At 44.2% G+C, this 24,771-nt stretch overlaps 1 long non-coding RNA gene and 11 other non-coding genes across 12 annotated transcripts in view; all 12 read left to right on the top strand.

The window, feature by feature from the left end:
• Positions 1–24,771, top strand: part of Snhg14 (small nucleolar RNA host gene 14) — a 1,177,441-nt gene that overhangs the window by 974,026 nt on the left and 178,644 nt on the right. The window contains exons 109-114 of the long non-coding RNA NR_146211.1: positions 5,855–5,977; positions 6,357–6,402; positions 15,212–15,334; positions 15,715–15,760; positions 17,084–17,509; positions 22,911–23,028. This is a non-coding gene — a long non-coding RNA (small nucleolar RNA host gene 14). The remainder of the gene's footprint in view (positions 1–5,854; positions 5,978–6,356; positions 6,403–15,211; positions 15,335–15,714; positions 15,761–17,083; positions 17,510–22,910; positions 23,029–24,771) is intronic.
• On the top strand, positions 452–530 carry Gm22834. Its single transcript, XR_003947072.1, has one exon. It is a non-coding gene; the product is annotated as a small nucleolar RNA SNORD115 (small nucleolar RNA).
• Positions 2,298–2,376, top strand: Gm25077. The gene has a single exon (XR_003947055.1). It is a non-coding gene; the product is annotated as a small nucleolar RNA SNORD115 (small nucleolar RNA).
• On the top strand, positions 4,170–4,248 carry Gm22511. The gene has a single exon (XR_003946953.1). It is a non-coding gene; the product is annotated as a small nucleolar RNA SNORD115 (small nucleolar RNA).
• On the top strand, positions 6,040–6,118 carry Gm25175. The gene has a single exon (XR_003947034.1). It is a non-coding gene; the product is annotated as a small nucleolar RNA SNORD115 (small nucleolar RNA).
• Gm26059 lies at positions 7,911–7,989 on the top strand. The gene has a single exon (XR_003946952.1). It is a non-coding gene; the product is annotated as a small nucleolar RNA SNORD115 (small nucleolar RNA).
• On the top strand, positions 9,782–9,860 carry Gm25741. Its single transcript, XR_003946951.1, has one exon. It is a non-coding gene; the product is annotated as a small nucleolar RNA SNORD115 (small nucleolar RNA).
• Positions 11,654–11,732, top strand: Gm22630. The gene has a single exon (XR_003946950.1). It is a non-coding gene; the product is annotated as a small nucleolar RNA SNORD115 (small nucleolar RNA).
• Positions 13,526–13,604, top strand: Gm22524. Its single transcript, XR_003946949.1, has one exon. It is a non-coding gene; the product is annotated as a small nucleolar RNA SNORD115 (small nucleolar RNA).
• Gm24027 (predicted gene, 24027) lies at positions 15,397–15,475 on the top strand. The gene has a single exon (NR_165495.1). It is a non-coding gene; the product is annotated as a predicted gene, 24027 (small nucleolar RNA).
• Gm22510 lies at positions 21,219–21,297 on the top strand. Its single transcript, XR_003947026.1, has one exon. It is a non-coding gene; the product is annotated as a small nucleolar RNA SNORD115 (small nucleolar RNA).
• Gm25088 lies at positions 23,091–23,169 on the top strand. The gene has a single exon (XR_003947067.1). It is a non-coding gene; the product is annotated as a small nucleolar RNA SNORD115 (small nucleolar RNA).

Genomic DNA, 24,771 nt, shown 5'->3' with positions numbered 1-24,771 from the left:
CACATGTGATGTGGCTGTTGCTTCGAGAGGAAGCAGTAAATCTTTATTGGAATGCCAGGGTTCCTTTGTGTAGCCACTGATGATTCTCTATGGTAGCCAGGAAGACTTGTGTGTGCTGGGCTGGTAGTAATACAAGAGGTAACCCCAGGACAGTTTCTGCACAATGAAGTTGTACAAGTAGAGCTCCAGAAAAATGTCTCTCTCCTCTGACCTTTATTTAAAGAAGGGACAACAAGTGTCTTGACTTCTTTCCCTTTCCTCCTTAGGGAAGACATTCTTCCAAGTATCAAGAAAGGGAGCCCTTGATTCCCTGGAAGACATTTCGTCCCAGCATTCCCTCTCCAGTTCCATGTGACCATTCCTACTCTGAGCCAGTTTTGGAAAGGAAGGTAAGTGGTTGGATTAGGTTAGGTGATATCCAAGTAGAGGTAGCCGAATTCTGTCTTGGACTGGGTCAATGATGACAACCCAATGTCATGAAGAAAGGTGATGACATAAAATTCATGCTCAATAGGATTACGCTGAGGCAAAACCAGGGCGACAGGGTCACAAGAGCTCCTTGGGGGGGCTCTAGGGTGACTTCCCTGAAGTCCTCAGATGCCCTTGCCCTGTTTCCGATGAGAGGAAATGTGGACATCTAGGGTGCACATTGGTTGGCAAACACTGCATGCCAACAAGCACCTAGTCCCACAATGGAACCTTAGGCATTTCTGCAAGGATCGCCCCTTGCTCATGACAATGTCTTTTCTGGTGTTTTGCAGTCATCTCACATGCCACCTTGGAAGGCAGAGCAACACAGATAATCAGGTAAGTGGTCAGAACATGGTAAAGCCTCCACATCCAGGTGACCTCCCCCTTCATGATTTGGCTTTCAATTCTCAGCCAGTCTGTCCATTTGGAATTAGGGATAACAAAATGGTATACAACGGTACCAAAGGAGCTCGATTTAGGCTATGTTCTCCGATGTACATCCCCTGGTTTGTAACGTTTTAAGGAATGTGTTCAACTCCGGATAATTGTTTTTTCATAATTTTGACCTACTTCTCATGGAGAGAGGAGGATGACATTTTTTGAATGTTGGGATCTCAGACTTTGATGCTTACAATTTTATGGCAAATAGCTACAGGAGGACAACACTGGCCTCCAGGACGTTATGGGACTCTTCCTTTCTTTTGACAGGGGAGGCCCAAGTGACAGATCCTTTCTTAGGGAAAAAGAAGGATTCTATGATATCCAAAAAGGCTGTCCTCCCCAGGATGGGTTTACAAAGGGCAATTCCTCTAGCAGATATTCCAAAGATCTCACCCCAGAGAAAATTTACCCATGTGGATAGGGTGAGATATTCATTTTTACCTTGGTGCCCACCACATTCTAAATTTCCTTCATGGTATCATTTAGGGCACTTACTGAACCTCACTGCAGAATCACTGAGGAAAAAAAGCTCTACACATTAGGTTGATACAGGGTAATGCCAGGTGTTTAAAGAACCTAATTGCACTTTGATTCATAACACCAAGGCCTGACTTGAGTCCAGCAACAACGGTTACCCTCACGTTTTACAGCAGGGCAACCCATAACACCTTGACACAAATGGATCCATGTATACACATGGGTTTTGTGGCTTGGGGCCAGGATTCTCGGGAGATTTTCAGGAATCACCTTTCACGTTGAGTTGGGTCTTACAACATAGACCTTACAGAGGTCTGATGCCACATTTGCACTTTGAGCAAAAACACACAGTTACTTTAATCACCCTTGAAATACCTATCTGTAGTTGTTTTATTCAATTATTTTTTTGTCCTATCCATAGAACTTGGGCAGCTCAACTTGAGTGTTGATACCTACAAAATGGTGAGGCTAAGGTCACCTGTGATGTGGCTGTTGCTTCGAGAGGAAGCAGTAAATCTTATTGGAATGCCAGGGTTCCTTTGTGGGTTCCACTGATGTTTCTGTATGGTAGCCAGGAAGACTTGTGTGTGCTGGGCTGGTAGTAATAAATGAGGTAACCCCAGGACAATTTCTGCACAATGAAGTTGTACCAGTAGAGCTCCAGAAAAATGTCTCTCTCCTCAAACCTTTATTTAAAGATGGGACAACAAGCGTCTTGTCTTCTTTCCCTTTCCTCCTTAGGAAAGACATTCTTCCAAGTTGCTTCCCTGGAAGACATTTCATCCCAGCAATCCCTCTCCAGTTCCATGTGACCATTTCTACTCTGAGCCAGTTTTGGAAAGGAAGGTAAGTGGTTGGATTAGGTTAGGTGATATCCAAGTAGAGGTAGCCGAATTCTGTCTAGGACTGGGTCAATGATGACAACCCAATGTCATGAAGAAAGTTGATGACATAAAATTCATGCTCAATAGGATTACACTGAGCCCCAACCAGGGCGACAGAGTCACAAGAGGTCCGTTGACTCCTTGGGGGGCTCTTGGGTGACTTCCCTGAAGTCCTCAGATGCCCTTGCCCTGTTTCCCATGAGAGGAAATGTGGACATCTAGGGTGCACATTGGTTGACAAACACTGCATGCCAACAAGCACCTAGTCCCACAATAGAACCTTGGGCATTTCTGCAAGGATAGCCCCTTGCTCATGACAATGTCTTTTCTGGTGTTTTGCAGTCATCTCACATGCCACCTTGGAAGGCAGAGAAACACAGATAATCAGGTAAGTGGTCAGAACATGGTAAATCCTCCACATCCAGGTGACCTCCCCCTTCATGATTTGGCTTTCAATTCTCAGCCAGTCGGTCCTTTTGGAATTAGGGATAACAAAATGGTATACAACGGTACCAAAGGAGCTCGATTTAGGCTATGTTCTCCGATGTACATCCCCTGGTTTGTAACGTTTTAAGGAATGTGTTCAACTCCCGATAATTGTTTTTTCATAATTTTGACCTACTTCTCATGGAGAGAGGAGGATGACATTTTTTGAATGTTGGGATCTCATACTTTGATGCTTACAATTCCATGGCAAATAGCTTCAGGAGGACAACACAGGCCTCCAGGGCCTAATGGGAGTCTTCCTTTCCCTTGAAAGGAGAGGCCCAAGTGACAGACCCTTTCTTAGGGAAAAAGAAGGATTCTATGATATCCAAAAAGGTTGTCCTCCCCAGGATGGGTTCACAAAGGGCAATCCCTCTAGCAGATATTCCAAAGATCTCACCCCAGAGACAATTTACCAATGTGGATAGGGTGAGATATTCATTTTTACCTTGGTACCCACCACATTCCAAATTTCCTTCTTGGTATCATTTAGGGCACTTACTGAACCTCACTGCAGAATCACTGAGGAAAAAAAGCTCTACACATTAGGTTGATACAGGGTAAGACCAGGTGTTTAAAGAACCTAATTCCACTTTGATTCATAACACCAAGGCCTGACTTTAGTCCAGTAACAGTGCTTACTCTCACGGTTTACAGCAGGGCAACCCATAACACGTTGACAAAAATGGATACATGTATAGACATGGGTTCTGTGGCCTCGGTCCAGGATTCTCGGGAGATTTTCAGGAATCACCTTTCACGTTGAGTCGGGTCGTACAACATAGACCTTACAGAGGTCTGATGCCACATTTGCACTTTGAGCAAAAACACACAGTTACTTTAATCACCCTCGAAATACCTATCTGTAGTTGTTTTATTCAATTACTTTTTTGTCCTATCCATAGAACTTGGGCAGCTCAACTTGAGTGTTGATACCTACAAAATGGTGAGGCTAAGGTCACCTGTGATGTGGCTGTTGCTTCGAGAGGAAGCAGTAAATCTTTATTGGAATGCCAGGGTTCCTTTGTGTGTCCACTGATGTTTCTCTATGGTTGCCAGGAAGACTTGTGTGTGCTGGGCTGGTAGTAATACAAGATGTAACCCCAGGACAGTTTCTGCACAATGAAGTTGTACAAGTAGAGCTCCAGAAAAATGTCTCTCTCCTCTGACCTTTATTTAAAGAAGGGACAACAAGCGTCTTGACTTCTTTCCCTTTCCTCCTTAGGGAAGACATTCTTCCAAGTATCAAGAAAGGGAGCCCTTGCTTCCCTGGAAGACATTTCGTCCCAGCATTCCCTCTCCAGTTCCATGTGACCATTCCTACTCTGAGCCAGTTTTGGAAAGGAAGGTAAGTGGTTGGATTAGGTTAGGTGATATCCAAGTAGAGGTAGCCAAATTCTGTCTAGGACTGGGTCAATGATGACAACCCAATGTCATGAAGAAAGGTGATGACATAAAATTCATGCTCAATAGGATTACGCTGAGGCCCAACCAGGGCGACAGGGTCACAAGAGGTCCGTTGACTCCTTGGGGGGCTCTAGGGTGATTTCCCTGAAGTCCTCAGATGCCCTTGCCCTGTTTCCCATGAGAGGAAATGTGGACATCTAGGGTGCACATTGGTTGGCAAACACTGCATGCCAACAAGCACCTAGTCCCACAATGGAACCTTGGGCATTTCTGCAAGGATCGCCCCTTGCTCATGACAATGTCTTTTCTGGTGTTTTGCAGTCATCTCACATGCCACCTTGGAAGGCAGAGCAACACAGATAATCAGGTCAGTGGTCAGAATATGGTAAAGCCTCCACATCTAGGTGACCTTCCTTTTCATGATTTGGCTTTCAATTCTCAGCCAGTCGGTCCTTTTGGAATCAGGGATAACAAAATGGTATACAACGGTACCAAAGGAGCTCGATTTAGGCTATGTTCTCAGATGTACATCCCCTGGTTTGTAACGTTTTAAGGAATGTGTTCAACTCCCGATAATTGTTTTTTCATAATTTTGACCTATTTCTCATGGAGAGAGGAGGATGACATTTTTTGAATCTTAGGATCTCATACTTTGATGCTTACAATTTTATGGCAAATAGCTACAGTAGGACAACACAGGCCTCCAGGGACTTATGGGACTCTTCCTTTCCCTTAACAGGGGAGTCCCAAGTGACAGAGCCTTTCTTAGGGAAAAAGAAGGATTCTATGATATCCAAAAAGGGTGTCCTCCCCAGGATGGGTTCACAAAGGGCAATCCCTCTAGCAGATATTCTAAAGATCTCACCCCAGAGACAATTTACCCATGTGGAAAGGGTGAAATATTCATTTTTACCTTGGTGCCCACCACATTCCAAATTTCCTTCATGGTATCATTTAGGGCACTTACTGAACCTCACGGCATAATCACTGAGGAAAAAAAGCTCTACACATTAGGTTGATACAGGGTAAGGCCAGGTGTTTAAAGAACCTAATTCCACTTTGATTCATAACACCAAGGCCTGACTTGAGTCCAGCAACAGTGGTTACCCTCACGTTTTACAGCAGGGCAACCCATAGCACCTTGACACAAATGGATAAATGTGTAGACATGGGTTCTGTGGCCTGGGCCCAGGATTCTCGGGAGATTTTCAGGAATCACCTTTCACGTTGAGTTGGTTCTTACAACAAAGACCTTACAGAGGTCTGATGCCACATTTGCACTTTGAGCAAAAACACACACTTACTTTAATACCCTCGAAATACCTATCTGTAGTTGTTTTATTCAATTAATTTTTTGTCCTATCCATAGAACTTGGGCAGCTCAACTTGAGTGTTGATACCTACAAAATTTTGAGGCTAAGGTCACATGTGATGTGGCTGTTGCTTCAAGAGGAAGCAGTAAATCTTTATTGGAATGCCAGGGTTCCTTTGTGTGGCCACTGATGTTTCTCTATTGTAGCCAGGAAGACTTGTGTGTGCTGGGCTGGTAGTAATACAAGAGGTAACCCCAGGACAGTTTCTACACAATGAAGTTGTACCAGTACAGCTCCAGAAAAATGTCTCCCTCCTCTGACCTTTATTAAAGAAGGGACAAAAAGCACCTCAACTTCTTTCCCTTTCCTCCTTAGGGAAGACATTCTTCCAAGTATCAAGAGAGGGAGCCCTTGCTTCACTGGAAGACATTTCTTCCCAGTAATCACTCTCCAGTTCCATGTGACCTTTCCTAATCTGAGCCAGTTTTGGAAAGGAAGGTAAATGGTTGGATTAGGTTAGGTGATATCCAAGAAGAGGTAGCCGAATTCTGTCTAGGACTGGGTCAATGATGACAACACAATGTCATGAAGAAAGGTGATGACATAAAATTCATGCTCAATAGGATTATGCTGAGGCCCAACCAGGGCAACAGGGTCATAGAGGTCGGTTGACTTTTTGGGGGGCTCTTGGGTGATTTCCCTGAAGTCCTCAGATGCCCTTGCCCTGTTTCCCATGAGAGGAAATGTGGACATCTAGGGTGCACATTGGTTGGCAAACACTGCATGCCAACAAGCACCTAGTCCCAAAATGGAACATTGGGCATTTCTGCAAGGATCGCCCCTTGCTCATGACAATGTCTTTTCTGGTGTTTTGCAGTCATCTCACATGCCACCTTGGAAGGCAGAGAAACACAGATAATCAGGTAAGTGGTCAGAACATGGTAAAGCCTCCACATCCAGGTGACCTCCCCCTTCATGATTTGGCTTTCAATTCTCAGCCAGTCGGTCCTTTTGGAATTAGGGATAACAAAATGGTATACAACGGTACCAAAGGAGCTCGATTTAGGCTATGTTCTCCGATGTACATCCCTTGGTTTGAAACGTTTTAAGGAATGTGTTCAACTCCCGATAATTGTTTTTCCATAATTTTGTCCTACTTCTCATTGTGAGAGGAGCATGACATTTTTTGAATCTTAGGATCTCATACTTTGATGCTTACAATTCCATGGCAAATAGCTACTTGAGGACAATACAGGCCTCCAGGGCCTTATGGGACTCTTCCTTTCCCTTGACAGGGGAGGCCCAAGTGACAGAGTCTTTCTTAGGGAAAAAGAAGGATTCTGTGATATCCAAAAAGGCTGTCCTCCCCAGGATGGGTTCACAAAGGGCAATCCCTCTAGCAGATATTCCAAAGATCTCACCCCAGAGACAATTTACCAATGTGGATAGGGTGAGATATTCATTTTTACCTTGGTACCCACCACATTCCAAATTTCCTTCATGGTATCATTTAGGGCACTTACTGAACCTCACTGCAGAATCATTGAGGAAAAAAAGCTCTACACATTAGGTTGATACAGGGTAAGGCCAGGTGTTTAAAGAACCTAATTCCACTTTGATTCATAACACCAAGGCCTGACTTTAGTCCAGCAACAGTGCTTACAATCATGGTTTACAGCAGGGCAACCCATAACACGTTGACACAAATGGATATATGTATAGACATGGGTTCTGTGGCCTCGGTCCAGGATTCTCGGGAGATTTTCAGGAATCACCTTTCACGTTGAGTTGGGTCGTACAACATAGACTTTACAGAGGTCTGATGCCACATTTGCACTTTGAGCAAAAACACACAGTTACTTTAATCACCCTCGAAATACCTATCTGTAGTTGTTTTATTCAATTACTTTTTTGTCCTATCCATAGAACTTGGGCAGCTCAACTTGAGTGTTGATACCTACAAAATGGTGAGGCTAAGGTCACCTGTGATGTGGCTGTTGCTTCGAGAGGAAGCAGTAAATCTTTATTGGAATGCCAGGGTTCCTTTGTGTGTCCACTGATGTTTCTCTATGGTAGCCAGGAAGACTTGTGTGTGCTGGTCTGGTAGTAATACAAGAGGTAACCCCAGGACAGTTTCTGCACAATGAAGTTGTACAAGTAGAGCTCCAGAAAAATGTCTCTCTCCTCTGACCTTTATTTAAAGAAGGGACAACAAGCGCCTTGAATTCTTTCCCATTCCTCCTTAGGGAAGACATTCTTCCAAGTATCAAGAAAGGGAGCCCTTGCTTCCCTGGAAGACATTTCGTCCCAGTAATCACTCTCCAGTTCCATGTGACCATTCCTACTCTGAGCCAGTTTTGGACAGGAAGGTAAGTGGTTGGATTAGGTTAGGTGATATCTAAGTAGAGGTAGCCGAATTCTGTCTAGGACTGGGTCAATGATGACAACCCAATGTCATGAAGAAAGGTGATGACATAAAATTCATGCTCAATAGGATTACGCTGAGGCCCAACCAGGGCGACAGGGTCACAAGAGGTCCGTTGACTCCTTGGGGGGCTCTAGGGTGACTTCCCTGAAGTCCTCAGATGCCCTTGCCCTGTTTCCCATGAGAGGAAATGTGGACATCTAGGGTGCACATTGGTTGGCAAACACTGCATGCCAACAAGCACCTAGTCCCACAATGGAACCTTGGGCATTTCTGCAAGGATCGCCCCTTGCTCATGACAATGTCTTTTCTGGTGTTTTGCAGTCATCTCACATGCCACCTTGGAAGGCAGAGCAACACAGATAATCAGGTAAGTGGTCAGAACATGGTAAAGCCTCCACATCCAGGTGACCTCCCCCTTCATGATTTGGCTTTCAATTCTAAGCCAGTCTGTCCTTTTGGAATTTGGGGATAACAAAATGGTATGCAAAGGTTCCAAAGGAGCCTGATTTAAGCTATGTTCTCCGATGTACATCCCCTGGTTTATAACGTTTTAAGGAATGTGTTCAACTCCCGATAATTGCTTTTTCATAATTTTGACCTACTTCTCATTGAGAGAGGAGCATGACATTTTTTGAATCTTAGGTTCTCATACTTTGATGCTTACAATTTTATGGCCAATAGCTACAGTAGGACAACACAGGCCTCCAGGGAATTATGGGACTCTTCCTTTCCCTTAACAGGGGAGTCCCAAGTGACAGAGCCTTTCTTAGGGAAAAAAAAGGATTCTATGATATCCAAAAAGGGTGTCCTCCCAAGATGGGTTCACAAAGGGCAATCCCTCTAGCAGATATTCTAAAGATCTCACCCCAGAGACAATTTACCCATGTGGAAAGGGTGAGATATAAATTTTTACCTTGGTACCCACCACATTCCAAATTTCCTTCATGGTATCATTTAGGGCACTTACTGAACCTCACTGCAGAATCACTGAGGAAAAAAAGCTCTACACATTAGGTTGATACAGGGTAAGGCCAGGTGTTTAAAGAACCTAATTCCACTTTGATTCATAACACCAAGGCCTGACTTTAGTCCAGCAACAGTGCTTACAATCATGTTTTACAGCAAGGCAACCATAACACGTTGACACAAATGGATACATGAATAGACATGGGTTCTGTGGCCTCGGTCCAGGATTCTCGGGAGATTTTCAGGAATCACCTTTCACGTTGAATCGGATCCTACAACATAGACCTTACAGAGGTCTGATGCCACATTTGCACTTTGAGCAAAAACACACAGTTACTTTAATCGCCCTCGAAATACCTATCTGTAGTTGTTTTATTCAATTATTTTTTTGTCCTATCCATAGAACTTGGGCAGCTCAACTTGAGTGTTGATACCTACAAAATGGTGAGGCTAAGGTCACCTGTGATGTGGCTGTTGCTTCGAGAGGAAGCAGTAAATCTTTATTGGAATGCCAGGGTTCCTTTGTGTGTCCACTGATGTTTCTCTATGGTAGCCAGGAAGACTTATGTGTGCTGGGCTGGTAGTAATACAAGAGGTAACCCCAGGACAGTTTCTGCACAATGAAGTTGTACAAGTAGAGCTCCAGAAAAATGTCTCTTTCCTCTGACCTTTATTTAAAGAAGGGACAACAAGCGCCTTGACTTCTTTCCCTTTCCTCCTTAGGGAAGACATTCTTCCAAGTATCAAGAAAGGGAACCCTTGCTTCCCTGGAAGACATTTCGTCCCAGCAATCCCTCTACAGTTCCATGTGACCATTCCTACTCTGAGCCAGTTTTGGAAAGGAAGGTAAGTGGTTAGATTAGGTTAGGTGATATCCAAGTAGAGGTAGCCGAATTCTGTCTAGGACTGGGTCAATGATGACAACCCAATGTCATGAAGAAAGGTGATGACATAAAATTCATGCTCAATAGGATTACGCTGAGGCCCAACCAGGGCGACAGGGTCACAAGAGGTCCGTTGACTCCTTGGGGGGCTCTAGGGTGACTTCCCTGAAGTCCTCAGATGCCCTTGCCCTGTTTCCCATGAGAGGAAATGTGGACATCTAGGGTGCACATTGGTTGACAAACACTGCATGCCAACAAGCACCTAGTCCCACAATGGAACCTTGGGCATTTCTGCAAGGATCGCCCCTTGCTCATGACAATGTCTTTTCTGGTGTTTTGCAGTCATCTCACATGCCACCTTGGAAGGCAGAGCAACACAGATAATCAGGTAAGTGGTCAGAACATGGTAAAGCCTCCACATCCAGGTGACCTCCCCCTTCATGATTTGGCTTTCAATTCTCAGCAAGTCGGTCCTTTTGGAATTTGGGGATAACAAAATGGTATGCAAAGGTTCCAAAGGAGCTCGATTTAAGCTATGTTCTCCGATGTACATCCCCTGGTTTATAACGTTTTAAGGAATGTGTTCAACTCCAGATAATTGCTTTTTCATAATTTTGACCTACTTCTCATTGAGAGAGGAGCATGACATTTTTTGAATCTTAGGATCTCATACTTTGATGCTTACAATTTTATGGCCAATAGCTACAGTAGGACAACACAGGCCTCCAGGGAATTATGGGACTCTTCCTTTCCCTTAACAGGGGAGTCCCAAGTGACAGAGCCTTTCATAGGGAAAAAGAAGGATTCTATGATATCCAAAAAGGGTGTCCTCCCCAGGATGGGTTCACAAAGGGCAATCCCTCTAGCAGATATTCTAAAGATCTCACCCCAGAGACAATTTACCCATGTGGAAAGGGTGAGATATTCATTTTTACCTTGGTACCCACCACATTCCAAATTTCCTTCATGGTATCATTTAGGGCACTTACTGAACCTCACTGCAGAATCACTGAGGAAAAAAAGCTCTACACATTAGGTTGATACAGGGTAAGGCCAGGTGTTTAAAGAACCTAATTCCACTTTGATTCATAACACCAAGGCCTGACTTTAGTCCAGCAACAGTGCTTACAATCACGTTTTACAGCAGGGCAACCCATAACACGTTGACGCAAATGGATATATGTATAGACATGGGTTCTGTGGCCTCGGTCCAGGATTCTCGGGAGATTTTCAGGAATCACCTTTCACGTTGAGTCGGGTCGTACAACATAGACCTTACAGAGGTCTGATGCCACATTTGCACTTTGAGCAAAAACACACAGTTACTTTAATCACCCTCGAAATACCTATCTGTAGTTGTTTTATTCAATTAATTTTTGTCCTATCCATAGAACTTGGGCAGCTCAACTTGAGTGTTGATACCTACAAAATGGTGAGGCTAAGGTCACCTGTGATGTGGCTGTTGCTTCGAGAGGAAGCAGTAAATCTTTATTGGAATTCCAGGGTTCCTTTGTGTGTCCACTGATGTTTCTCTATGGTAGCCAGGAAGACTTGTGTGTGCTGGGCTGGTAGTAATACAAGAGGTAACCCCAGGACAGTTTCTGCACAATGAAGTTGTACAAGTAGAGCTCCAGAAAAATGTCTCTCTCCTCTGACCTTTATTTAAAGAAGGGACAACAAGCGCCTTGACTTCTTTCCCTTTCCTCCTTAGGGAAGACATTCTTCCAAGTATCAAGAAAGGGAGCCCTTGCTTCCCTGGAAGACATTTCGTCCCAGCAATCCCTCTCCAGGTCCATGTGACCATTCCTACTCTGAGCCAGTTTTGGAAAGGAAGGTAATTAGTTGGATTAGGTTAGGTGATATCCAAGTAGAGGTAGCCGAATTCTGTCTAGGACTGGGTCAATGATGACAACCCAATGTCATGAAGAAAGGTGATGACATAAAATTCATGCTCAATAGGATTACGCTGAGGCCCAACCAGGGCGACAGGGTCACAAGAGGTCCGTTGACTCCTTGGGGGGCTCTAGGGTGACTTCCCTGAAGTCCTCAGATGCCCTTGCCCTGTTTCCCATGAGAGGAAATGTGGACATCTAGGGTGCACATTGGTTGACAAACACTGCATGCCAACAAGCACCTAGTCCCACAATGGAACCTTGGGCATTTCTGCAAGGATCGCCCCTTGCTCATGACAATGTCTTTTCTGGTGTTTTGCAGTCATCTCACATGCCACCTTGGAAGGCAGAGCAACACAGATAATCAGGTAAGTGGTCAGAACATGGTAAAGCCTCCACATCCAGGTGACCTCCCCCTTCATGATTTGGCTTTCAATTCTCAGCCAGTCTGTCCTTTTGGAATTTGGGGATAACAAAATGGTATGCAAAGGTTCCAAAGGAGCTCGATTTAAGCTATGTTCTCCGATGTACATCCCCTGGTTTATAACGTTTTAAGGAATGTGTTCAACTCCATATAATTGCTTTTTCATAATTTTGACCTACTTCTCATTGAGAGAGGAGCATGACATTTTTTGAATCTTAGGATCTCATACTTTGATGCTTACAATTTTATGGCCAATAGCTACAGTAGGACAACACAGGCCTCCAGGGACTTATGGGACTCTTCCTTTCCCTTAACAGGGGAGTCCCAAGTGACAGAGCCTTTCATAGGGAAAAAGAAGGATTCTATGATATCCAAAAAGGGTGTCCTCCCCAGGATGGGTTCACAAAGGGCAATCCCTCTAGCAGATATTCTAAAGATCTCACCCCAGAGACAATTTACCCATGTGGAAAGGGTGAGATATTCATTTTTACCTTGGTACCCACCACATTCCAAATTTCCTTCATGGTATCATTTAGGGCACTTACTGAACCTCACTGCAGAATCACTGAGGAAAAAAAGCTCTACACATTAGGTAGATACAGGGTAAGGCCAGGTGTTTAAAGAACCTAATTCCACTTTGATTCATAACACCAAGGCCTGACTTTAGTCCAGCAACAGTGCTTACAATCACGTTTTACAGCAGGGCAACCCATAACACGTTGACGCAAATGGATATATGTATAGACATGGGTTCTGTGGCCTCGGTCCAGGATTCTCGGGAGATTTTCAGGAATCACCTTTCACGTTGAGTCGGGTCGTACAACATAGACCTTACAGAGGTCTGATGCCACATTTGCACTTTGAGCAAAAACACACAGTTACTTTAATCACCCTCGAAATACCTATCTGTAGTTGTTTTATTCAATTAATTTTTGTCCTATCCATAGAACTTGGGCAGCTCAACTTGAGTGTTGATACCTACAAAATGGTGAGGCTAAGGTCACCTGTGATGTGGCTGTTGCTTCGAGAGGAAGCAGTAAATCTTTATTGGAATGCCAGGGTTCCTTTGTGTGTCCACTGATGTTTCTCTATGGTAGCCAGGAAGACTTGTGTGTGCTGGGCTGGTAGTAATACAAGAGGTAACCCCAGGACAGTTTCTGCACAATGAAGTTGTACAAGTAGAGCTCCAGAAAAATGTCTCTCTCCTCTGACCTTTATTTAAAGAAGGGACAACAAGCGCCTTGACTTCTTTCCCTTTCCTCCTTAGGGAAGACATTCTTCCAAGTATCAAGAAAGGGAGCCCTTGCTTCCCTGGAAGACATTTCGTCCCAGCAATCCCTCTCCAGGTCCATGTGACCATTCCTACTCTGAGCCAGTTTTGGAAAGGAAGGTAATTAGTTGGATTAGGTTAGGTGATATCCAAGTAGAGGTAGCCGAATTCTGTCTAGGACTGGGTCAATGATGACAACCCAATGTCATGAAGAAAGGTGATGACATAAAATTCATGCTCAATAGGATTACGCTGAGGCCCAACCAGGGCGACAGGGTCACAAGAGGTCCGTTGACTCCTTGGGGGGCTCTAGGGTGACTTCCCTGAAGTCCTCAGATGCCCTTGCCCTGTTTCCCATGAGAGGAAATGTGGACATCTAGGGTGCACATTGGTTGACAAACACTGCATGCCAACAAGCACCTAGTCCCACAATGGAACCTTGGGCATTTCTGCAAGGATCGCCCCTTGCTCATGACAATGTCTTTTCTGGTGTTTTGCAGTCATCTCACATGCCACCTTGGAAGGCAGAGCAACACAGATAATCAGGTAAGTGGTCAGAACATGGTAAAGCCTCCACATCCAGGTGACCTCCCCCTTCATGATTTGGCTTTCAATTCTCAGCCAGTCTGTCCTTTTGGAATTTGGGGATAACAAAATGGTATGCAAAGGTTCCAAAGGAGCTCGATTTAAGCTATGTTCTCCGATGTACATCCCCTGGTTTATAACGTTTTAAGGAATGTGTTCAACTCCATATAATTGCTTTTTCATAATTTTGACCTACTTCTCATTGAGAGAGGAGCATGACATTTTTTGAATCTTAGGATCTCATACTTTGATGCTTACAATTTTATGGCCAATAGCTACAGTAGGACAACACAGGCCTCCAGGGACTTATGGGACTCTTCCTTTCCCTTAACAGGGGAGTCCCAAGTGACAGAGCCTTTCATAGGGAAAAAGAAGGATTCTATGATATCCAAAAAGGGTGTCCTCCCCAGGATGGGTTCACAAAGGGCAATCCCTCTAGCAGATATTCTAAAGATCTCACCCCAGAGACAATTTACCCATGTGGAAAGGGTGAGATATTCATTTTTACCTTGGTACCCACCACATTCCAAATTTCCTTCATGGTATCATTTAGGGCACTTACTGAACCTCACTGCAGAATCACTGAGGAAAAAAAGCTCTACACATTAGGTTGATACAGGGTAAGGCCAGGTGTTTAAAGAACCTAATTCCACTTTGATTCATAACACCAAGGCCTGACTTTAGTCCAGCAACAGTGCTTACAATCATGTTTTACAGCAGGGCAACCCATAACACCTTGACACAAATGGATATAAGTATAGACATGGGTTCTGTGGCCTCGGTCCAGGATTCTCGGGAGATTTTCAGGAATCACCTTTCACGTTGAGTCGGGTCGTACAACATAGACCTTACAGAGGTCTGATGCCACATTTGCACTTTGAGCAAAAACACACAGTTACTTTAATCACCCTCGAAATACCTATCTGTAGTTGTGTTATTCAATTATTTTTTGTCCTATCCATAGAACTTGGGCAGCTCAACTTGAGTGTTGATACCTACAAAATGGTGAGGCTAAGGTCACCTGTGATGTGGCTGTTGCTTCGAGAGGAAGCAGTAAATCTTTATTGGAATGCCAGGGTTCCTTTGTGTGTCCACTGATGTTTCTCTATGGTAGCCAGGAAGACTTGTGTGTGCTGGGCTGGTAGTAATACAAGAGGTAACCCCAGGACAGTTTCTGCACAATGAAGTTGTACAAGTAGAGCTCCAGAAAAATGTCTCCCTCCTCTGACCTTTATTAAAGAAGGGACAAAAAGCGCCTCGACTTCTTTCCCTTTCCTCCGTAGGGAAGACATTCTTCCAAGTATCAAGAAAGGGAGCCCTTGCTTCACTGGAAGACATTTCGTCCCAGTAATCACTCTCCAGTTCCATGTGACCTTTCCTAATCTGAGCCAGTTTTGGAAAGGAAGGTAAATGGTTGGATTAGGTTAGGTGATATCCAAGTAGAGGTAGCCGAATTCTGTCTAGAACTGGGTCAATGATGACAACCCAATGTCATGAAGAAAGGTGATGACATAAAATTCATGCTCAATAGGATTACGCTGAGGCCCAACCAGGGCGACAGGGTCACAAGAGCTCCGTTGACTCCTTCGGGGGCTCTAGGGTGACTTCCCTGAAGTCCTCAGATGCCCTTGCCCTGTTTCCCATGAGAGGAAATGTGGACATCTAGGGTGCACATTGGTTGGCAAACACTGCATGCCAACAAGCACCTAGTCCCACAATGGAACCTTGGGCATTTCTGCAAGGATCGCCCCTTGCTCATGACAATGTCTTTTCTGGTGTTTTGCAGTCATCTCACATGCCACCTTGGAAGGCAGAGAAACACAGATAATCAGGTAAGTGGTCAGAATATGGTAAAGCCTCCACATCAAGGTGCCCTCCCCCTTCATGATTTAGCTTTCAATTCTCAGCCAGTCTGTCCTTTTGGAATTTTGGGATAACAAAATGGTATGCAACAGTACCAAAGGAGCTCGATTTAGGCTATGTTCTCAGATGTACATCCCCTGGTTTGAAACGTTTTAAGGAATGTGTTCAACTCCCGATAATTTTTTTTCCATAATTTTGTCCTACTTCTCATTGTGAGAGGAGCATGACATTTTTTGAATCTTAGGATCTTATACTTTGATGCTTACAATTCAATGGCAAATAGCTACAGGAGGACAATACAGGCCTCCAGGGTCTTATGGGACTCTTCCTTTCCCTTGACAGGGGAGGCCCATGTGACAAAGTCTTTTTTAGGGAAAAAGAAGGATTCTGTGATATCCAAAAAGGCTGTCCTCCCCAGGATGGGTTCACAAAGGGCAATCCCTCTAGCAGATATTCCAAAGATCTCACCCCAGAGACAATTTACCCGTGTGGAAAGGGTTAGATATTCATTTTTACCTTGGTGCCCACCACATTCCAAATTTCCTTCATGGTATTATTTAGGGCACTTACTGAACCTCACTGCAGAATCACTGAGGAAAAAAAGCTCTACACATTAGGTAGATACAGGGTAAGGCCAGGTGTTTAAAGAACCTAATTCCACTTTGATTTATAACACCAAGGCCTGATTGAGTCCAGCAACAGTGGTTACCCTCACATTTTACAGCAGGGCAACCCATAACTCCTTGACACAAATGGATCCATGTATAGTCATGGGTTCTGTGGCCTGGGCCCAGGATTCTCGGGAGATTTTCAGGAATCAGCTTTTACGTTGAGTCGGGCCGTACAACATAGACCTTACAGAGGTCTGATGCCACATTTGCACGTTGAGCAAAAACACACAATTTCTTTAATCAACCTCGAATTACCTATCTGTAGTTGTTTTATTCAATTATTTTTTTGTCCTATCCATAGAATTTGGGCAGCTCAACTTGAGTGTTGATACCTACAAAATTGTGAGGCTAAGGTCACATGTGATGTGGCTGTTGCTTCGAGAGGAAGCAGTAAATCTTTATTCGAATGCCAGGTTTCCTTTGTGTGTCCACTGATGTTTCTCTATGGTAGCAGGGAAGACTTGTGTGTGCTGGGCAGGTAGTAATACAACAGATAACCCCAGGACAGTTTCTGCACAATGAAGTTGTGCCAGTAGAGCTCCAGAGAAAAGTCTCTCTCCTCTGACCTTTATTTAAAGAAGGGACAACAAGCGCCTTGACTTTTTTCCCTTTCCTCCTTAGGGAAGACCTTCTTCAAAGTATCAAGAAAGGGAGCCCTTGCTTCCCTGGAAGACATTTCGTCCCAGCAATCCCTCTCCAGTTAAATGTTACCATTCCTACTCTGAGCCAGTTTTGGAAAGGAAGGTAAGTGGTTGGATTAGGTTAGGTGATATCCAAGTAGAGGTAGCCGAATTCTGTCTAGGACTGGGTCAATGATGACAACCCAATGTCATGAAGAAAGGTGATGACATAAAATGCAATCCCCATTAAAATTCCAACTCAATTCTTCAACGAATTAGAAGGAGCAATTTGCAAATTCATCTGGAATAACAAAAAACCGAGGATAGCAAAAACTCTTCTCAAGGATAAAAGAACCTCTGGTGGAATCACCATGCCTGACCTAAAGCTTTACTACAGAGCAATTGTGATAAAAACTGCATGGTACTGGTATAGAGACAGACAAGTGGACCAATGGAATAGAATTGAAGACCCAGAAATGAACCCACACACCTATGGTCACTTGATCTTCGACAAGGGAGCCAAAACCATCCAGTGGAAGAAAGACAGCATTTTCAACAATTGGTGCTGGCACAACTGGTTGTTATCATGTAGAAGAATGCGAATCGATCCATACTTATCTCCTTGTACTAAGGTCAAATCTAAGTGGATCAAGGAACTTCACATAAAACCAGAGACACTGAAACTTATAGAGGAGAAAGTGGGGAAAAGCCTTGAAGATATGGGCACAGGGGAAAAATTCCTGAACAGAACAGCAATGGCTTGTGCTGTAAGATCGAGAATTGACAAATGGGACCTAATGAAACTCCAAAGTTTCTGCAAGGCAAAAGACACTGTCTATAAGACAAAAAGACCACCAACAGACTGGGAAAGGATCTTTACCTATCCTAAATCAGATAGGGGACTAATATCCAACATATATAAAGAACTCAAGAAGGTGGACCTCAGAAAATCAAATAACCCCCTTAAAAAATGGGGCTCAGAACTGAACAAAGAATTCTCACCTGAGGAATACCGAATGGCAGAGAAGCACCTGAAAAAATGTTCAACATCCTTAATCATCAGGGAAATGCAAATCAAAACAACCCTGAGATTCCACCTCACACCAGTGAGAATGGCTAAGATCAAAAATTCAGGTGACAGCAGATGCTGGCGAGGATGTGGAGAAAGAGGAACACTCCTCCATTGTTGGTGGGATTGCAGGCTTGTACAACCACTCTGGAAATCAGTCTGGCGGTTCCTCAGAAAATTGGACATAGTACTACCGGAGGATCCAGCAATACCTCTCCTGGGCATATATCCAGAAGAAGCCCCAACTGGTAAGAAGGACACATGCTCCACTATGTTCATAGCAGCCTTATTTATAATAGCCAGAAACTGGAAAGAACCCAGATGCCCCTCAACAGAGGAATGGATACAGAAAATGTGGTACATCTACACAATGGAGTACTACTCAGCTATTAAAAAGAATGAATTTATGAAATTCCTATCCAAATGGATGGACCTGGAGAGCATCATCCTGAGTGAGGTAACACAATCACAAAGGAACTCACACAATATGTACTCACTGATAAGTGGATACTAGCCCAAAACCTAGGATACCCACGATATAAGATACAATTTCCTAAACACATGAAACTCAAGAAAAATGAAGACTGAAGTGTGGACACTATGCCCCTCCTTAGAAGTGGGAACAAAACACCCATGGAAGGAGTTACAGAAACAAAGTTTGGAGCTGAGATGAAAGGATGGACCATGTAGAGACTGCCATATCCAGGGATCCACCCCAAAATCAGCATCCAAACGCTGACACCATTGCATATACTAGCAAGATTTTATCGAAAGGACCCAGATGTAGCTGTCTCTTGTGAGACTATGCCGGGGCTTAGCAAACACAGAAGTGGATGCTCACAGTCAGCTAATGGATGGATCACAGGGCTCCCAATGGAGGAGCTAGAGAAAGTACCCAAGGAGCTAAAGGGATCTTCAACCCTATAGGTGGAACAACATTATGAACTAACCAGTACCCCTGAGCTCTTGACTCTAGCTGCATATGTATCAAAAGATGGCCTAGTCGGCCATCACTGGAAAGAGAGGCCCATTGGACACGCAGACTTTGTGTGCCCCGGTACAGGGGAACGCCAGGGCCAAAGGGGGGGAGTGGGTGGGTAGGGGAGTGGGGGTGGGTGGGTAAGGGGGACTTTTGGTATAGCATTGGAAATGTAAATGAGCTAAATACCTAATAAAAAATGGAAAAAAAAAGGAAAAAAAAAAATAAAAATTTTCTCTAAAACAATAAAAAAAAAAAAAAAAAATTCATTCTCAATAGGATTACGCTGAGGCCCAACCAGTGCGACAGGGTTACAAGAGATCCATTGACTTTTTGGGGAGCTCTTGGGTCACTTCCCTGAAGTCCTCAGATGCCCTTGCCCTGTTTCCCATGAGAGGAAATTTGGACATCTAGGGTGCACATTGGTTGGCAAACACTGCATGCCAACAAGCACCTAGTCCCACAATGGAACCTTGGGCATTTCTGCAAGAATCGCACCTTGCTCATGACAATGTCTTTTCTGGTGTTTTGCAGTCATCTCACATGCCACCTTGGAAGGCAGAGAAACACAGATAATCAGGTAAGTGGTCAGAACATGGTAAAGCCTCCACATCCAGGTGACCTCCCCCTTCATGATTTGGCTTTCAATTCTCAGCCAGTCTGTCCTTTTGGAATTAGGGATAACAAAATGGTATGCAACGGTACCAAAGGAGCTCTATTTAGGCTATGTTCTCCGATGTACATCCCCTGGTTTGTAACGGTTTAAGGAATGTGTTCAACTCCCGACAAATGTTTTTTCATAATTTTGACCTACTTCTCAAGGAGAGAGGAGGATGACGTTTTTTGAATATTGGCATCTCATACTGTGATGCTTACAATTCCATGGCAAATAGCTACAGGAGGACAACACAGGCCTCCAGGGCCTTATGGGACTCTTCCTTTCCCTTGACAGGGGAGGCCCAAGTGACAGAGCCTTTCTTAGGGAAAAAAAAAGGATTCTATGATATCCAAAAAGGCTGTCCTCCCCAGGATGGGTTCACAAAGGGCAATGCCTCTAGCAGATATTCCAAAGATCTCACCCCAGAGACAATTTACCCATGTGGAAAGGGTGAGATATTAATTTTTACCTTGGTGCCCACCACATTCCAAATTTCCTTCATGGTATCATTTGGGGTACTTACTGAACCTCACTGCAGAATCACTGAGGAAAAAAAGCTCTACACATTAGGTTGATACAAGGTAAGGCCAGGTGTTTAAAGAACCTAATTGCATTTGATTCATAACACCAAGGCCTGACTTGAGTCCAGCAACAGTGGTTACCCTCAAGTTTTACAGCAGGGCAACCCATAACACCTTGAAACAAATGGATCCATATATAGACATGGGTTCTGTGGCCTGGTCCCAGGATTCTCGGGAGATTTTCAGGAATCACCTTTCACGTTGAGTCGGGTATTACAACATAGACCTTACAGAGGTCTGATGCCACATTTGCACTTTGAGCAAAAACACACAGTTACTTTAATCACCCTCGAAATACCTATCTGTAGTTGTTTAATTCAATAATTTTTTTGTCCTATCCATATGACTTGGACAGCTCAACTTGAGTGTTGATACCTACAAAATTGTGAGGCTAAGGTCACATGTGATGTGGCTGTTGCTTCGAGAGGAAGCAGTAAATCTTTATTGGAATGCCAGGGATCCTTTGTGTGTCCACTAATGTTTCTCTATGGTAGCCAGGAAGACTTGTGTGTGCTGGGCTGGTAGTAGTACAAGAGGTAACCCCAGAACAGTTTCTGCACAATGAAGTTGTGCTAGTAGAGCTCCAGAAAAATGTCTCTCTCCTCTGACCTTTATTTAAAGAAGGGACAACAAGCGCCTTGACTTCTTTCCCTTTCCTCCTTAGGGAAGACATTCTTCCAAGTATCAAGAAAGGGAGCCCTTGCTTCCCTGGAAGACATTTCATCCCAGCAATCCCTCTCCAGTTCCATGTGACCATTCCTACTCTGAGCCAGTTTTGGAAAGGAAGGTAAGTGGCTGGATTAGGTTAGGTGATATCCAAGTAGAGGTAGCCGAATTCTGTCTAGGACTGGGTCAATGATGACAACCCAATGTCATGAAGAACGGTGATGACATAAAATTCATGCTCAATAGGATTACGCTGAGGCCCAACTAGGGCGACAGGGTCACGAGAGGTCCATTGACTCTTTGGGGGGCTCTTGGGTGACTTCCCTGAAGTCCTGAGATGCCCTTACCCTGTTTCCCATGAGAGGAAATGTGGACATCTAGGGTGCACATTGGTTGGCAAACACTGCATGCCAACAAACACCTAGTCCCACAATGGAACCTTGGGCATTTCTGCAAGGATCGCCCCTTGCTCATGACAATGTCTTTTCTGGTGTTTTGCAGTCATCTCACATGCCACCTTGGAAGGCCGAGAAACACAGATAATCAGGTAAGTGGTCAGAACATGGTAAAGCCTCCACATCCAGGTGACCTCCCCCTTCATGATTTGGCTTTCAATTCTCAGCCAGTCTGTTTTTTTGGAAATAGGGATAACAAAATGGTATGCAACGGTACCAAAGGAGCTCGATTTAGGCTATGTTCTCCGATGTACATCCCCTGGTTTGTAACGGTTTAAGGAATGTGTTCAACTCCTGACAATTGTTTTTTCATAATTTTAACCTACTTCTCAAGGAGAGAGGAGGATGACATTTTTTGAATATTGGCATCTCATACTGTGATGCTTACAATTCCATGGCAAATAGCTACAGGAGGACAACACAGGCCTCCAGGGCCTTATGGGACTCTTCCTTTCCCTTGACAGGGGAGGCCCAAGTGACAGAGCCTTTCTTAGGGAAAAAAAAGGATTCTATGATATCCAAAAAGGCTGTCCTCCCCAGGGTGGGTTCACAAAGGGCAATGCCTCTAGCAGATATTCCAAAGATCTCACCCCAGAGACAATTTACCCATGTGGAAAGGGTGAGATATTAATTTTTACCTTGGTGCCCACCACATTCCAAATTTCCTTCATGGTATCATTTGGGGTACTTACTGAACCTCACTGCAGAATCACTGAGGAAAAAACGCTCTACACATTAGGTTGATACAGGGTAAGGCCAGGTGTTTAAACAACCTAATTCCACTTTAATTCATAACACCAAGGCCTGACTTGAGTCCAGCAACAGTGGCTACCCTCAAGTTTTACAGCAGGGCAACCCATAACACCTTGAAACAAATGGATCCATGTATAGACATGGGTTCTGTGGCCTGGGCCCAGGACTCTCGGGAGATTTTCAGGAATCACCTTTCACGTTGAGTCGGGCCTTACAACATAGACCTTACAGAGGTCTGATGCCACATTTGCACTTTGAACAAAAACACACAGTTACTTTAATCACCCTCGAAATACCTATCTGTAGTTGTTTAATTCAATAATTTTTTTGTCCTATCCATATGACTTGGACAGCTCAACTTGAGTGTTGATACCTACAAAATTGTGAGGCTAAGGTCACATGTGATGTGGCTGTTGCTTCGAGAGGAAGCAGTAAATCTTTATTGGAATGCCAGGGTTCCTTTGTGTGTCCACTGATGTTTCTCTATGGTAGCCAGGAAGACTTGTGTGTGCTGGGCTGGTAGTAGTACAAGAGGTAACCCCAGGACAGTTTCTGCACAATGAAGTTGTGCCAGTAGAGCTCCAGAAAAATGTCTCTCTCCTCTGACCTTTATTTAAAGAAGGGACAACAAGCGCCTTGACTTCTTTCCCTTTCCTCCTTAGGGAAGACATTCTTCTAAGTATCAAGAAAGGGAGCCCTTGCTTCCCTGGAAGACATTTCATCCCAGCAATCCCTCTCCAGTTCCATGTGACCATTCCTACTCTGAGCCAGTTTTGGAAAGGAAGGTAAGTGGCTGGATTAGGTTAGGTGATATCCAAGTAGAGGTAGCCGGATTCTGTCTAGGACTGGGTCAATGATGACAACCCAATGTCATGAAGAACGGTGATGACATAAAATACATGCTCAATAGGATTACGCTGAGGCCAAACCAGGGCGACAGAGTCACAAGAGGTCCGTTGACTCCTTGGGGGGCTCTTGGGTGACTTCCCTGAAGTCCTCAGATGCTCTTGCCCTGTTTCCCATGAGAGGAAATATGGATATCTAGGGTGCACATTATGGCAAACACTGCATGCCAACAAGCAACTAGTCCCACAATGGAACCTTGGGCATTTCTGCAAGGATCGCACCTTGCTCATGACAATGTCTTTTCTGGTGTTTTGCAATCATCTCACATGCCACCTTGGAAGGCAGAGAAACACAGATAATCAGGTAAGTGGTCAGAACATGGTAAAGCCTCCACATCCAGGTGACCTCCCCCTTCATGATTTGGCTTTCAATTCTCAGACAGTCTGTCCTTTTGGAATTAGGGATAACAAAATGGTATGCAACGGTACCAAAGGAGCTTGATAGAGGCTATGTTTTCCGAAGTACATTCCCTGGTTTGTAACATTTTAAGGAATGTGTTCAACTCCCGACAATTGTTTTTTCATAATTTTGACCTACTTCTCATTGAGAGAGGAGGATGACATTTTTTGAATATTGGCACCTCATACTTTGATGCTTACAATTCCATTGGAAATAGCTTCAGGAGGACAACACAGGCCTCCAGGGCCTTATGGGACTCTTCCTTTCCCTTGACAGGGGAGGCCCAAGAGACAGAGCGTTTCTTAGGGAAAAAGAAGGATTCTATGATATCCAAAAAGGCTGTCCTCCCCAGGATGGGTTCACAAAGGGCAATCCCTCTAGCAGTTATTCCAAAGATCTCACCTCAGAGACAATTTACCCATGTGGAAAGGGTGAAATATTCATTTTTACCTTGGTGCCCACCACATTCCAAATTTCCTTCATGGTGTCATTTAGGGCAATTACTGAACCTCACTGCAAAATCACTGAAGAAAAAAAGCTCTACACATTAGTTTGATACAGGGTAAGGCCAGGTGTTTAAAGAACGAAATTCCACTTTGATTCATAACACCAAGGCCTGACTTGAGTCCAGCAACAGTGGCTACCCTCAAGTTTTACAGCATGGCAACCCATAACACCTTGACACAAATGGACCCATGTATAGACATGGGTTCTGTGGCCTGGGCCAGGATTCTCGGGAGATTTTCAGGAATCACCTGTCAAGTTGAGTCGGGCCTTACAACATAGACCTTACAGAGTTCTGATGCCACATTTGCACTTTGAGCAAAAACACACAGTTACTTTAATCACCCTCGAAATACCTATCTGTAGTTGTTTTATTCAATTATTTTTTTGTCCTATCCATAGAACTTGGGCAGCTCAACTTGAGTGTTGATACTACAAAATTGTGAGGCTAAGGTCACATGTGATGTGGTTGTTGCTTCGAGAGGAAGCAGTAAATCTTTATTGGAATTCCAGGGATCCTTTGTGTGTCCACTGATGTTTCTATATGGTAGCCAGGAAGACTTGTGTGTGCTGGGCTGGTAGTAATACAAGAGGTAACCCCAGGACAGTTTCTCCACAATGAAGTTGTGCCAATAGAGCTCCAGAAAAATGTCTCTCTCCTCTGACCTTTATTTAAAGAAGGGACAACAAGTGCCTTGACTTCTTTCCCTTTCCTCCTT

This window comes from Mus musculus, chromosome 7, assembly GCF_000001635.26.
Source record: "Mus musculus strain C57BL/6J chromosome 7, GRCm38.p6 C57BL/6J".
NCBI lineage: Eukaryota > Metazoa > Chordata > Mammalia > Rodentia > Muridae > Mus > Mus musculus.
Note: the sequence above shows the minus strand (reverse complement) of the source record. Positions and strands in the feature narration are given on the sequence as shown.